This window comes from Scyliorhinus torazame, chromosome 24 (assembly GCF_047496885.1).
Source record: "Scyliorhinus torazame isolate Kashiwa2021f chromosome 24, sScyTor2.1, whole genome shotgun sequence".
Lineage (NCBI taxonomy): Eukaryota > Metazoa > Chordata > Chondrichthyes > Carcharhiniformes > Scyliorhinidae > Scyliorhinus > Scyliorhinus torazame.
Window position 1 is genome coordinate 40721823 of NC_092730.1, and position 16332 is coordinate 40738154.

Below are 16332 nucleotides of genomic sequence, written 5' to 3' on the forward strand. Positions count from 1 at the left end.
GCCGGTGTCGGGGTGAACCTGCTTCATCACTTTGTAGATGTAGATGGAGTAACTCTCCTTCCTGGCTCGTCTCCTCTTCTTGTTGCCCTTCACTGGTACCTTCTTCTGGGTTTTCTGAGCGCCCTTCTTGGGAGCTGGAGCTTTCTTGTCCTCAGCCATGGTCAGAGCAAACTGCAGACACACAATAACTGAGAACTGCCACACAACTGTTCTTTTCTCGACTAACTCAGTGAACTATGTTAATGAAGGATGGGTGAGAGACCAAGTCGCCATTGGTGAAGTTAGAATGCTGAGACATCTATGAGCATCTGATTGGTTGTTTCAGGTACCCAATTAGAGCAACTGCCCCGCCCATCCACAAACTTCTGTGGCCAGTCAGATTCCCCTCATTGACACATTGCTCTGACTCTGGGCCTCCCTCTGCCGGCAGCAGCACATTCTCTCTGCTGGTAATAACACGTCACTCTCCAGGGACTGTCCCGGGTGCCGGCTATCCCGCGCATGCGTGCCCACTCAGCCCGATCTGGCAGTGCGCAGGCGCGGTACACAGCGGGCCGGACCGCCTCCTCCTGACGTCACCGGGCTGTCCAAGGGCAGGTTCTTTGAAGCAACAGCAGGTTGAAGCGGCGCCAGAGAGCAGATCCTCCATTTTGTAGCTGGCAGCTGTGAAGAATTGAAAATGGACGGTTTTGTAATAAGGAAGAGAGGGTCAGAGACACAAGCAGGCCCGGATCACACATCTAAATCTGTGGGAGAGTCGCTGAGGAGAGTCCACAGCAACACAAAGCAGAGCTGGGGTGAGCTCCATGGCCTCTGCTCAACAACCCATTAAGAAGAAGCTGGAAACAGGAACACAGCAGAATAAAGGTGATATTTGAAGGTATGTCTTTATAAATTGTGCCAATGCAAATCAGGATCCCCTCTGGCTGATTTGTTTGCTGATGAAACGTGGAAGCTCTCTATGTCTCGCCTTCCAGACATCTTTTCAATTCTAAACACACTGAACCGCAAATTGTCAGGGAAGGCGGATGATTGCTTTTGGCGCTGTGAAGAATTTGATGCTTTCCAAAAGTAATTGAACGTTAGGCAACTGCGCGTAGAAAGCCAAACCTACAACATGTTCCCCACACTGCAATGACATCTCGAAGAAAACGGTTAGGAAGGGAACTGTCGATAGACTGGCTGCACTGAACAACAGTTTTTATCGCTATTTTCCAGAGGAGAAGTTTCAGATTTTGAGAGAGAATTAGTTGGTGAAAACTCCCTTTGAGTTCGAGACCCCAGACTCAATTTACTGATTTATAGCTCACTCCAAATGTACAAACTGAGCTTCTGCACCTTACCTGTGACAGCACATTAAAAATACGGCACAACTCCATGAGGTTTTCAGAGTTCCAGCGTAGCGTCTCCGAGGAGTACCCAGTACGGAGTAAAGCAAACATTCTTTTGCTATTCCACATCACAAGGATCTACATGTTCAAGGTTGGATTTTTCATCCTCAAAAGGATGAAGACAGCACACAGGAACCAGCTGAACTCTGCACCTGATATATGCACTGCCCTCTCCTCTAAACCTGATTGGAAAGAGATCATAAGGACCAAGCAAGTTCACCTACTGGATTAAAGGTAAGAGAACATAGTGGGTCACAGAGGTCAGCTGGTGTGGGTCCCAAAGGCTGGCCAGCATGGGTCCCAAGGGATAGCCGGTTGGTTAAAATGGGTCGCAGGTAAAAACGGTTTAAAAGTACTGCTCTGTAAAATTCTGCTGATTCAGTTCATCCACTTTTCCTTCATTTACCAGGACTAACTGATCTAATGTCATTGATGCAGTACATATGTTACAGATAAGAACATTTATAACTGAAGCAGAATGGAAAAGGCAGTTTCAGACATTAGGACAAGACCAGGTCTCATACTACAAGAAGAGACCTGAGCAATGAAACATTATAAGAATTATTATTGGTAAACATGCAGTTACTGAAGAAGAATTTTAAAATCCAGCTTTGTCAGTATGTCATGGTGCTCATTACAGAGAAAGTGCTGCAAACTGCTCCGAACTGTTTGTCAACAATTCAAGTGGAGACTGGAGAAGCTTTCAACTGGAGCTGGAGCTGAGTTCATAGATTTCATCGAGTCTACAGTGGCCATTCGGCCCATCAAGTCTGCAACGGCCCTTGGAAAGAGCATATTAATAATAATAGATTGTCACAAGTAGGCTTCAATGAAGTTACTGTGAAAAGCCCCAGTCGCCACATTCCGGCGCCTGTTCGGGGAGTCCGGCATGGGAATTGAACCCACGCTGCTGGACGTGTTCTGCATTACAAGCCAGCTGCTTAGCCCACTGTGCTAAACCAGCCCTCCCCAACTACCTAAGCTCACACCTGAACCCTAGCCCCACACCTCCACCCTCCCCGGAAATCTTCCGGTCAGGCCGTGTTTTTCCTGCGGGCCGAGCAGGTGGTCTACCGTGTCCTGGAAAGGGGGCTCACAGTGGGTGGGGCACACGTGGTGGTGGACCCACTGGAGGCCACCGCCGAATGTGTCACTCCTTCAAACGTCCCGCTCTACCTCCCCACCGAGCTCCTCCTCCCCATCTCAACTTCCTGGGGGAGGTCAGGTCCGGGGTGGCGCCGCTGACACTCGGCCTGCGGGACACTTCCCTCAGTCATTAATACTCCTTCCGGCATCAGGGTTTTGTCTGCCTGACCCGGGAGGAGGTCATGGAGGGAGGATTTGTGGCTCCCCACCAAGGGAAGGACCATAAAGTGATCTGGTCTGCGGATGGCATGCGGTGCCATGCCTGAAGTGGGCTGGGGCATATTCGCCGGAACTGCCCCACCCTAACGGCCACTGCCAACAACATCTCCAGGGCGGCCACGGCAGGCACTGCCCCCCTCTCCTCCACCACCTCTGTCTGCCCAGCAGCCGGCCCCTGACAACACCTCGGCTGTTGGCAGCCTAAAAAGGCCAAACGGAAGACGGCGCGATGGTCGGACCGGGCCCACCCACACCTTGGCCCCATCACGAGTACTGACCCCGTGCCCGTCCCAACCAACACAGAGGCCGCAGCCTCACCTCGCGATGCCGCCGCCACCTCACAACAACATGAGGGGTCTGGAGAGACCAACACACGGGCGGTGGGGACCCTGTGTACAGTCCCGAGCTGGATGCTGTTCCGGCCCCACCACAGTCCCAGGGGCTCGGCGATGCGGATGGGGGGGGGGGCATTGCAGAGGGTGGGGGGGGTTGCTGCCGAGGGCCTTCCAGCAGTAGTGGCCCTGCAGCAACACCAGCTTGCCCACCGCAAGCGCCAGCGGCTTGGGTTGGAGATGGTGGTGGATCTTGCTACCCCCTCCCCAGGCGAGCGGGGTTGGGTATCTCCTGTGTTTATTTCCATCACCCTGATGCCCAGCCCCGTTAAAAAGAAGGCCAAAGCAGCCGCTGATGTGACCGAGCTGCCGTCGTCCCCCGAGCAGGGAGGCCTGGGGGCGGGCGGAGACGTGACCCCCCAAATGCTTGTTCTGCCCGGTGCAGTTTTACTCCCCGAATACCTTTTGTTCATCGCTGGGGGCCTGCGGCAGCCATCAGAGCCCCTATATCTTCGGGTCGTGGGCGGGCGACGGCGAGGAAGGCTCCCGCTCACAAGGCCCAAGCAGACGATGCGAAGGAGCCCAGGATCCATCCCGGAGCTGTTCCAGGGGGTCTCTCCGAGGGCCCGGCATCGATGGCGGGGTCGGTGTCGCCACGGACTCTGAATCGAGGGGGGGGGGCCTGCGAGGAACCCGCCTGAGGGTGATCCTGGTGGTGGGATCGACTCGGACCAGGGGGAGCAGCGACAGGCTGTTCTGTTCCTCGGGGGACTCCTGGTGTGGGCGGGGCTCGGCCAGCTCCGCGCTCAGGCACGGTCCGCGTACTGGCACTTTAACAACCTGCTGCTGGAGGACAAGAGGTTCCTGGAATCGCTTTGCCGTTTCTGGGCCGGCTGGAGAAAGAAGCAGGGTGGCTTCCCCTCCTTGAGGCTATGGTGGGACTTGGGCAAGACTCATGTCCGCGCCTTCTGTCAGAGGGACACGAAGCGGTCGATGCCGGGGCGGAAATACATGATCGCCAAATTGGCTGAAGAAGTCTTCCATCTGGAGTCACGTCTCCCTCAGCCGGATGAGGACCCGGCCCTGGGGCTGCTGTACAGGGAGAAGACGGGCGTGCTGCGGGACCTGCAACTTGTCGGGTCCCACGGCGCGTATGTGAGGTCACGGATCCGTCTCCTGACAGACATGGACCGTGGCTCCCCCTTCTACTCGCTGGAAAGAGGATGCAGGGCCAGTCGGCCGACGACGGTCCCTCGTCTCGGATCCGGAGGGGGTCAGGACACTAATCAGGGACTTTTATCCTGACCTCTATACTCCGGATCCGTGCAGCGAGGACGCTTGCAGAGTTCTGCGGGAGGACCTGCCGCAGGTCGGCCCGGAGGGCGTCGGGGTCTCGACCAAACCGTCAATCATCAAGACCGGCGCCCTCGACAGCTTGTCAAGGGGCAAGACCCCAGGGCTGGACGGGCTGACCGCGGAGTTCTTCAGTGCATGCTGGGACGTCCTGGGGAGCGACTACGCGGGGGTCCTGGGGAATGTATCGTGACCGGGGAGGTGCCCCTTTCGTGGCGCAGGGCCGTTGTTGCCCTGCTGCCCAAGAAAGGGGATTTCCGCCGACCCAAAAACAGGCGAGCGGTCTCCCTCCTCAGCACGGACTACAAAATAATTGCCACAGTCATGTCTTTGCGCCGTGGCCCTGTGCTGGACCACATGATCCACCCTGACAGTCCCACACCGTCCCGGATCGCACCATTTACCATGATGCACCCTGACAGTCCCACACCGTCCCGGACCGCACCATTTACCATGATCCACCCTGACAGTCCCACACCGTCACGGACCGCACCATTTACCATGATCCACCCTGACAGTCCCACACCGTCCCGGACCGCACCATTTACCATAATATCCATCTGGTCCGGGACATCCATCATTCCCAGATGACTGGGATGTTGAGCGCCTACCTGTCTCTTGACCAGGAGAGGGCGTTCGACAGGGTGGGGCACGATTATTTGCTCGGGCCTCTGCGAGCCTTCTGGTTCAGGACGCACTTTGTCGCCCGGATCCGATTACTGTACGCTGCCTTGGAGTGTCTGATTAAGGTTAACCTGTCCCTGACAGCGCCCCTTCGCTTTGGGAGAGGTGTGCGTCAGGGCTGCCCCTTGCCCGGCCAACTTTATTCTCTCTGCGTGGAGCCTTTCCTGCGCCTCCTGCGGAAGAGGTTGTCGGGGCTGGTTCTGCGTGAGCTGGGCATGGCGGTGGTCGTTTTGGCTTACGCTGATGATGTGCTGCTCATGTTCATTGACCCCGGTGACCTGCGAAGGATGCGAGAGTGCCAGGCTGTGTACTCCGCCGCATCTTCAGCTGGGATCAACCGGGCTAAATGTTCCGGACTCCTGGTCGGTCCATGGCAGATGGACCCCCTCCCAGAGGAGCTCAGGCCCTTCAGTTGGAGCCGGACCAACATCCTCTACTTAGACCAACATCCTCGACTTGGGAGTCTATCTTTGCCCAGCAAAGGAAGCCTGGCCGGCGAACTGGCAGGAGTTGGAGACCAAGGTCACCGCTCGCCTGGGTCGCTGGACAGGACTGCTCCGAGTGATGTCCTACAGGGGTCGAGTTCTCATCATAAACCAGCTGATAGCCTCCATGTTGTGGTACTGGCTGGTCACTTTGACCCCTCCCCCTGACTTTGTCACAGGCATCCAGAGAACTCTGATTCGGTTCTTCTGGGAAAATGTATTGCACTGGGTCGCTGCGGAGGTCTGGAGTCTCCCGCTTACGGAGGGCGGTCAGGCGCTGGTGTGCCTTCGCATCCAGATCACGACTTTACGCCTTCAGACTCTGCAGCGATACCTGTACATTGAGCCTCCTCCACGATGGTGTGCCTTGGCGACATATTTCTTCTGCCAGGTGCACGGCCTGAACTACGATGTTGACCAGCAAGGTCTTCAGAATTCTTTGTTGGCGCTGCCCGTCTTGTACCAGGACCGTCTCAAAGTCAGGAACAGGGTCCCCACGTGCCACAGCTCTCCGCTGTCAGGAGTAGTGGCTCTCATAAGGGAGCCGCTGCTCAGGAATCCGCACCTCCGCCAATATCCATTCCGGTGGCTGGCGGAGCGGAGGGCTGTGGATGTCGGGGTGACCAGGATCGGGGACATGCAGGGTGGCAGAGGAGTGGACTGGATGACGCCCTACGAGCTCGCCGAGCGCGGTGCTGTGTCCATCCAGCACGCGGCCAAGCCCATCCGAGGCCTCAAAACGGTCGTGCTCGGCCCCTTGGTCTCGAGACGGCGCAGTTGTGCGGTGGCATCCCGTCTGAGCGGACGTCTGCTCGGACGGAATGCCACGCTGGTCCCAGGCCCCGGAACCCCTTTCAGGCGCCGGTACCCCACAACCCCAGTCGCTTCATGTCGACACCCCCCCTGCCTTTTCGTACCGCGCAGATGGGTTTCCTGTACGGCCTGCTGCTGCACACCTTCCACCTCCTTGCCCTCGCCCGCCATCCGGACACGGCTTGGCGTGCCTTGCTGCTGTCCGGCAGCGGAGGTCCCAACTGGAGTTCCCTCTACGGAGGCGTCTTCCCTATAAGACTTGGGGACCTGGGGTGGAGGGTGCTGCACAAGGCCGTGTCGTGCAACCATCGGTTAAATCGCCACACGGCCTCCCCAGAGACCTGCCACTTTTGCGGCCTGGTGGAGTCTGTGGAGCATGTGTTTGTTGTCTGTCTTAGGCTGCACTCCTTTTTTTAGTTTTTTGACGATATTGTTGTTGAGGTTTTCTTTGTACTTAAGCCCCACGCTCCTGATCGATGGACATCTGGTGTGGGAAGGTGGGGAAGCGGGGAAGGCAGAGGACCCCCTTGTGAACCTGCTCCTGTTCCTGGCCACACTTGCCATTAATAGGTCCAGGCAGCGGGTGACCGAGGGGGTCGTCCGGCCTGACTGTCTGCCCCTCCTCCGCAGCCTCGTTCGTGGCCGGGTGTCCCTGGAGTGGGAGCTTGTGGTGACCACGAGCACACTTGAGGCCTTCCGTGCTCGGTGGCCGCCGTAGGGGTTGGACTGCCTCATCAACCCTGATTTTCACACTTTAATTTAACGGGTTTTGTTCCGTTTCCGTTTCCTTTCTGATTCCTTTTTGGGCTCTGCTCCAGTTGCTTTCTTTTTGGAGCACCCCCCGGTTTGCTTTTGTCCCTCAGTTAATTTTTGTATTTTTACTTTCGTTGTCACGCCGTGCATCACTCCAGAATAGTCGGTGGATGCAGGGTTTTAATCCTGCTGCGTGGAGATAAATGCAGCAGGTCATCACTCACGAGGAAAAAAAACACAAGGGAAAAAAAACAAACCACAAAAATATTATGACAGTTGTTAAACCCGAAAAAAAAAACCACACACACTGCCCCCAACACAGGCTCTATAGGAGGTTTTGCTCTATATGTGATGACAGTGAAATGGGGAATATTCCCATTGGTTCTCAATGCGGAATTGCTGCGGGGATCTGCGCACGCCCGGCGTAACCCCGCCCCCTGCCTGTCGTCACTGAGGGTGAGAGCGCATGTGCAGCCCCTCCAGCCCAGGAACAGCGTTCTCATTGCAGCAGCACATCCATCTGGGAGTGTGAGCAAAGAGGCTCAGAGATCATTACTGACTTGGGGGGAGTTCAGGGAGAATCGGGGGCTGTTTGCAAGAGGCACAGCGGAGCACGATCTTGTTCCGGGACTTGGAGTGAGCGGGGGGAGGGGAGAGCTCTTTCTGGGCCTGGCTTATTGTCTGATTCTGGGTTAGGATTTGGAGAGTATTTTCTTTATTTTACTGATTATCAATTGAAAGAATAGATTGATCTATCATTGGCCTCATCTGGCCCTGATTTACAAGAGATATGTTATCTTCCACCCAGTTCAACAGATGAAGAGATGAGTTCCAAGATGATGATTCCGCAGCAACGTGAATGTACACGTCTCCTTCTAACTGACAGTAAGTACAATATTAATCCAACATTGCAGAGACACAAACACAACATCAACTCCACCGTCACAGAGAACAGAAGCAGTCAGACTCACATTGACGTCAAGTCCCAGATAAACATGTCCAATCCAACAGTGATACACGAGAGGGCAGGCGGGATAATTTTCCACAATTCGCCCCCCCGCCATATCATGGAACGTTGGATCAACTTGTTGTGATAATAGCTTTTCGTAAAGTAATCAGTGTAGAATTAATTAGGTACAGATTCAGCAATGTGTAAGTATCCATTTGCATTTTTTTGTAACTTTGTTGGATTAAAATGTATCAGAAGCACTTTAATCTCACAAGTTGTGAACCTTTGGTGCAAGTAAAAAGTCAGATCGTACAGCTGATATAAAAATACAGAATTATTCGTAAGTTTCTACTGAGACAAGTCAGAAAACAAAATATTGGGGGAATGTCCAATTCACATAACAAGCATGTCTTTCGGGACTTGTGGGAGGAAACCGTAGCATCCGGAGGAAACCCACACAGACACAGGGAAAACGTGCAGACTCTGCACAGGCAGCGACCCAAGCGGGAATCAAACCTTGGAACCTGGCACTGTGAAGCAATCCCCTGATTTACACAATCCCCTGGTTTACACCACGCTAGTTTCACACACTCCTCTGGTTTACATGCTGTCCTGGTTTCACACTCATCTGGTTTGAGCACTCAACTGCTGTACACTCTCCTCATTTTACACACACTCTTGTTGTGCATCCTCCCCTGGTTCCATACACTCCCCTGGTTTATACACTCCATTGGGATACACACTCCCCGGCTTTACGCACTCCCCGGCTTTACGCACCCCCCCTGCTTTACGCACCCCCCCTGCTTTACGCACCCCCCCTGCTTTACGCACCCCCCCTGCTTGACGCACACCCCTGCTTGACGCACCCCCCCTGCTTGACGCACCCCCCTGCTTGACGCACCCCCCTGCTTGACGCACCCCCCTGCTTGACGCACCCCCCTGCTTGACGCACCCCCCTGCTTGACGCACCCCCCTGCTTGACGCACCCCCCTGCTTGACGCACCCCCCTGCTTGACGCACCCCCCTGCTTGACGCACCCCCCTGCTTGACGCACCCCCCTGCTTGACGCACCCCCCTGCTTGACGCACCCCCCTGCTTGACGCACCCCCCTGCTTGACGCACCCCCCTGCTTGACGCACCCCCCTGCTTGACGCATCCCCCTGCTTGACGCACCCCCCTGCTTGACGCACCCCCCTGCTTGACGCACCCCCCTGCTTGACACACCCCCCTGTTTGACACCCCCCCCCGCTTGACACACCCCCCCTGCTTGACACCCCCCCCGCTTGACACCCCCCCTGCTTGACACCAACCCACTGCTTGACACCCCCCCCCCCCCCGCTTGACACACCCCCCCTGCTTGACACCCCCCCCCCTGCTTGACCCCCCCCCCCTGCTTGACACCCCCCCCCCCCCCCCGCTTGACACCCCCCCCTGCTTGATACACCCCCCTGCTTGATACAAACAAACAAAGAACAAAGAAATGTACAGCACAGGAACAGGCCCTTCGGCCCTCCAAGCCCGTGCCAACCATGCTGCCCGACTAAACTACAATCTTCTACACTTCCTGGGTCCGTATCCCTCTATTCCCATCCTATTCATGTATTTGTCAAGATGCCCCTTAAATGTCACTATCGTCCCTGCTTCCACCACCTCCTCCGGTAGCGAGTTCCAGGCACCCACTACCCTCTGCGTAAAAAACTTGCCTCGTACATCTACTCTAAACCTTGCCCCTCTCACCTTATACCTATGCCCCCTAGTAATTGACCCCTCTAACCTGGGGAAAAGCCTCTGACTATCCACTCTGTCTATGCCCCTCATAATTTTGTATACCTCTATCAGGTCTCCCCTCAACCTCCTTTGTTTCAGTGAGAACAAACCGAGTTTATTCAACCGCTCCTCATAGCTAATGCCTCCATACCAGGCAACATTCTGGTAAATCTCTTCTGCACCCTCTCTAAAGCCTCCACATCCTTCTGGTAGTGTGGCGACCAGAATTGAACACTATACTCCAAGTGTGGCCTAACTAAGGTTCTATACAGCTGCAACATGACTTGCCAATTCTTATACTCAATGCCCCGGCCAATGAAGGCAAGCATGCCGTATGCCTTCTTGACTACCTTCTCCACCTGTGTTGCCCCTTTCAATGACCTGTGGACCTGTACTCCTAGATCTCTTTGACTTTCAATACTCTTGAGGGTTCTACCATTCACTGTATATTCCCTACTGCATTAGACCTTCCAAAATGCATTACCTCACATTTGTCCGGATTAAACTCCATCTGCCATCTCTCCGCCCAAGTCTCCAAACAATCTAAATCCTGCTGTATCCTCCGACAGTCCTCATCGCTATCTGCAATTCCACCAACCTTTGTGTCGTCTGCAAACTTACTAAACAGACCAGTTACATTTTCCTCCAAATCATTTATATATACTACAAAGAGCAAAGGTCCCAGCACTGATCCCTGTGGAACACCACTGGTCACAGCCCTCCAATTAGAAATGCATCCTTCCATTGCTACTCTCTGCCTTCTATGGCCGAGCCAGTTCTGTATCCACCTTGCCAGCTCACCCCTGATCCCGTGTGACTTCGCCTTTTGTACTAGTCTACCATGAGGGACCTTGTCAAAGGCCTTACTGAAGTCCATATAGACAACATCCACTACCCTACCTGCATCAATCATCTTAGTGACCTCCTCGAAAAACTCTATCAAGTTAGTGAGACACGACCTTCCCTTCACAAAACCGTGCTGCCTCTCACGAATACGTCCATTTGCTTCCAAATGGGAGTAGATCCTGTCTCGAAGAATTCTCTCCAGTAATTTCCCTACCACTGAAGTAAGTCTCACCGGCCTGTAGTTCCCGGGATTATCCTTGCTACCCTTCTTAAACAGAGGAACAACATTGGCTATTCTCCAGTCCTCCGGGACATCCCCTGAAGACAGCGAGGATCCAAAGATTTCTGTCAAGGCCTCAGCAATTTCCTCTCCAGCCTCCTTCAGTATTCTGGGGTATATCCCATCAGGCCCTGGGGACTTATGCTTCAGCTCCAGTTCCCTAACACGGTCTTTGAGGAGCTGAAGTTGGGTGCACTTCCCGCAGGTATAGTCAGCGGGGACACCGGTGGTATCCCTCACCACCCACATCCTACAGGAGGAGCATGCAACTGGCCTAGCCTCCATCCCTTCTTACCTGACAGAATATAGCTGCCCTGTGGACTAACTAGATCTCCGCCCTCCGACTCTGCTCCCAGTCAGCTACACTTTCTGTAAACTCCTGGCTCTCTTCGCAATCTTTGCGGAAATGTCGGAAACAAAATGAAAGGAGCACCTTACTCCCTCCTCACCTAACTCCCTCGGTCACCAAACTCTTACTATAGCACTCAAAAAGAACCAAATTCAGCACTCCCTCGGTCACCAAACTCTTACTATAGCACTCAAAAAGCACCAAATTCAGCACTCCCTCGGTCACCAAACTCTTACTATAGCACTCAAAAAGCACCAAATTCAGCACTCAGTGCAAACCTCAGCACTCAGTGCAAACAGTTCCCGCCTAATATTGTTATAATTAGCCTTCCCCCAATTTAGCACATTCATCCTAGGACCATTCTTTAGAATTTACCATTCCACCAGTACTTTAAAACTTACTGAATTGTGGTCACTGTTACCGAAATGCTCCCCTACTGAAACATCTACCACCTGGCCGGGCTCATTCCCCAATACCAGGTCCAGTACCGCCCCTTCCCTAGTTGGACTGTCTACATATTGTTTGAAGAAGCCCTCCTGGATGCTCCTTACAAACTCCGCCCCGTCTAAGCCCCTGGCACTAAGTGAGTCCCAGTCAATATCGGGGAAGTTGAAGTCTCCCATCACCACAACCCTGTTGTTTTTACTCTTTTCCAAAATCTGTCTACCTATCTGCTCCTGTATCTCCCGCTGGCTGTTGGGAGGCCTGTAGTAAACCCCCAACATTGTGACTGCACCCTTCTTATTCCTGATCTCTACCCATATAGCCTCACTGCCCTCTGAGGTGTCCTCCTGCAGTACAGCTGTGATATTCTCCTGAACCAGTAGCGCAACTCCGCCTCCCCTTTTACATCCCCCTCTATCCCGCCTGAAACATCTAAATCCTGGAACGTTTAGCTGCCAATCTTGCCCTTCCCTCAACCAGGTCTCTGTAATGGCAACAACATCATAGTTCCAAGTACTAATCCAAGCTCTAAGTTCATCTGCCTTACCCGTAATACTTCTTGCATTAAAACATATGCACGTCAGGCCACCAGACCCGCTGTGTTCAGGAAATTCTCCCTGTCTGCTCTGCCTCAGAGCCACACTGTCCCTATTCCCTAGTTCTCCCTCAATGCTCTCACCTTCTGACCTATTGCTCCCGTGCCCACCCCCCTGCCATACTAGTTTAAACCCTCCCGTGTGACACTAGCAATCCTCGCGGCCAGGATATTTATGCCTCTCCGGTTTAGATGCAGCCCGTCCTTCTTATACAGGTCACACCTGCCCCGGAAGAGCTCCCAGTGCTCGAGATAACGGAAACCCTCCCTCCTACACCAGCTGTTTAGCCACGTGTTTAGCTGCTCTATCTTCCTATTTCTAGCCTCACTGGCACGTGGCACAGGGAGTAATCCCGAGATTACAACCCTCGAGGTCCTGTCTTTTAACTTTCTGCCTAGCTCCCTGAACTCCTGCTGCAGGACCTCATGCCCCTTCCTGCCTATGTCGTTAGTAACAATATGTACAATGACCTCTGCCTGTTTGCCCTCCCCCTTCAGGATGCCCTCTACCCATTCGGAGACATCCTGGACCCTGGCACCAGGGAGGCAACATACCATCCTGGAGTCTCTTTCACGTCCACAGAAGCGCCTATCTGTGCCCCTGACTATAGAGTCCCCTATTACTATTACTCTTCTGCGCTTTGACCCTCCCTTCTGAACATCAGAGCCAGCCGTGGTGCCACTGCTCTGGCTGCTGCTGTTTTCCCCTGATAGGCTATCCCCCCCCGACAGTATCCAAAGGGGTATACCTGTTCGAGAGGGGGACAACCACAGGGGATTCCTGCACTGACTGCCTGCCCTTTCTGGTGGTCACCCATTTCTCTGCCTGCACCTTGGGTGTGACCACATTTACATAACTGCGATCTATGACGCTTTCCGCCACCTGCATGCTCCTAAGTGCATCCAATTGCTGCTCCAACCGAACCATGCGGTCTGTGAGGAGCTCCAGTTGGGTGCACTTTCTGCAGATGAAGCCATCCGGGACGCTGGAAGCCTCCCGGACCTGCCACATCTCACAGTCAGAGCACTGCACCCCTCTAACTGACATTGCGTCAATTAATTAAAATTAAAATTTTTATTTATTTTTTAATATATTTTTTAAAATTTCAAAGTTACTGTTTCCTAGCACTAGATTTCTAATAGAAATGCGAAAGCTAAATATAGTACTCTCCGATCTCTGGCTTAGATATCCCACTAAATTGTACTTCAGTAATTATGTTTAATTAGTTACCAATGCTTAATTTTTTTAATTTAGTGTAGATTCCCAACCAGCCACTCAGGCCACAGCTTTTCTGTGATGTCACTGCAGTTTCCCCCCGACACACACAATTTGAAAAAGGTATAAAAGTAAAAATCACTTACCTTCTGAGTGTCTTAGACGTTCTCAGGTTCTCTCCCTGACAGAGACTGCTCCTCCTCCGACGAACACTCCCCTGCTTTATACATCCCCCTGTATTATGCACTCCCCTGCTTTATGCACTCCACTGCCTTATACACTCCCCTGCTTTACACAGTTCCCTGCTTTACACACTTCCCTGCTTTATACTCTGCCCTGCTTTGTACATCCCCCTGCTTTCTGCACTCCCCTGCTTTCTGCACTCCCCTGCTTTATACACCCCACTGCTTTATACACTCCACTGCTTTATACACCACCCTGCTTTATACATCCCCCTGCTTGATACACTTCCCTGCTTGATACACTCCCCTGCTTTATACATCCCCCTGCTTTATACACCCCCCTGCTTTATACACCCCCCTGCTTTATACACCCCCCTGCTTTATACACCCCCCTGCTTTATACACCCCCCTGCTTTATACACCCCCCTGCTTTATACACCCCCCTGCTTTATACACTCTCCTGCGTTATACATCCCCCAGCTTTATACATCCGCCTGCTTTATACATCCGCCTGCTTCATACATCCGCCTCCTTCATACATCCCCCTGCTTCATACATCCCCCTGCTTCATACATCCCCCTGCTTCATACATCCCCCTGCTTCATACATCCCCCTGCTTCATACATCCCCCTGCTTCATACATCCCCCTGCTTCATACATCCCTGTACTTTATACACCCACCTGCTTTATACACCCCCCTGCTTTATACACCCACCTTCTTTATACACCCCCCTGCTTTATACACCCCCCTGCTTTATACACCCCCTGCTTTATACATCCCCCTGCATTATGCACTCCCCTGCTTTATGCACTCCCCTGCTTTATGCACTCCCCTGCTTTATGCACTCCCCTGCTTTATGCACTCCCCTGCTTTATGCACTCCCCTGCTTTATGCACTCCCCTGCTTTACACACTCCCCTGCTTTATACCCCCCTGCTTTATACTCTGCCCTGCTTTGTACATCCCCCTGCTTTATGCACTCCCCTGCTTTATACACCCCCCTGCTTTATACACTCCTCTGTTTTAGACATCCCTCTGCTTTATGCACTCCCCTGCCTTATACACTCCCCTGCTTTACACACTTCCCTGCTTTGTACATCCCCCTGCTTTATACACCCCCCTGCTTTATACACCCCCCTGCTTTATACACCCCCCTGCTTTATACACCCCCCTGCTTTATACACCCCCCTGCTTTATACACTCCCCTGCTTTATACACTCCCCTGCTTTATACACTCCCCTGCTTTATACACTCCCCTGCTTTATACACTCCCCTGCTTTATACACTCCCCTGCTTTATACACTCCCTTGCTTCATACACTCCCTTGCTTCATACACCCCCCTGCTTCATACACCCACCTGCTTCATACACCCCCCTGCTTGATACATCCCCCTGCTTTATCCCCCCCCTGCTTTATACGTCCCCCTTCTTTATACGTCCCCCTGCTTTATACGCCCCCCTGCTTTATACGCCCTCCTGCTATATACGCTCCCCTGCTTTGTACTCTCCCCTGCTTTGTACACCCCCCTGCTTTGTACACCCCCCTGCTTTGTACACCCCCCTGCTTTGTACACCCCCCTGCTTTGTACACCCCCCTGCTTTGTACACCCCCCTGCTTTGTACACCCCCCTGCTTTGTACACCCCCCTGCTTTGTACACCCCCCTGCTTTGTACACCCCCCTGCTTTGTACACCCCCCTGCTTTGTACACCCCCCTGCTTTGTACACCCCCCTGCTTTGTACACCCCCCTGCTTTGTACACCCCCCTGCTTTGTACACCCCCCTGCTTTGTACACCCCCCTGCTTTGTACACCCCCCTGCTTTGTACACCCCCCTGCTTTGTACACCCCCCTGCTTTGTACACCCCCCTGCTTTGTACACCCCCCTGCTTTGTACACCCCCCTGCTTTGGACACCCCCCTGCTTTGTACACCCCCCTGCTTTGTACACCCCCCTGCTTTGTACATCCCCTGCTTTATACACTCCTCTGCTTGATACATCCCCCTGCTTGATACACCCCCCTGCTTTAACCACTCCCCTGCTTTGTACATCCCCTGCTTTGTACATCCCCTGCTTTGTACATCCCCTGCTTTGTACATCCCCTGCTTTATACACTCCTCTGCTTTATACACTCCCCTGCTTGATACATCCCCCTGCTTTATACACTCCCCTGCTTTATACACCCCCCTGCTTTATACACCCCCCTGCTTTATACACCCCCCTGCTTTATACACCCCCCTGCTTCATACAACCCCCTGCTTTATACACCCCCCTGCTTTATACATCCCCCTGCTTTATACATCCCCCTGCTATATACACTTCCCTGCTTGATACATCCCCCTGCTTGATACTCTGCCCTGCTTTATACCCCCCCTGCTTTATACACCCCCCTGCTTTATACACCCCCCTGCTTTATACACCCCCCTGCTTTATACACCCCCCTGCTTTATACACCCCCCTGCTTTATACACCCCCCTGCTTTATGCACCCCCCTGCTTTATGCACCCCCCTGCTTTATGCACCCCCCTGC

The 16332-nt window shown here is 53.4% G+C and overlaps 1 protein-coding gene across 4 annotated transcripts in view; it reads left to right on the forward strand.

Annotated features, from left to right (window-relative positions):
- The first annotated feature begins 610 nt into the window (after nt 1-610).
- LOC140400022 (histone H2B-like) overlaps nt 611-16332 on the forward strand; it is a 66871-nt gene continuing 51149 nt past the window's right edge. For 2 of the 4 annotated variants that reach the window (XR_011937979.1, XM_072489511.1), the window contains exons 1-2: nt 1033-1625; nt 7985-8061. The gene's annotated coding sequence lies outside the window, so the exon portion shown is untranslated. Of the gene's footprint in view, nt 881-1032; nt 1626-7984; nt 8062-16332 lie in introns of those variants that run through there. The other 2 variants (XM_072489512.1, XM_072489513.1) reach the window with 2 other exon arrangements.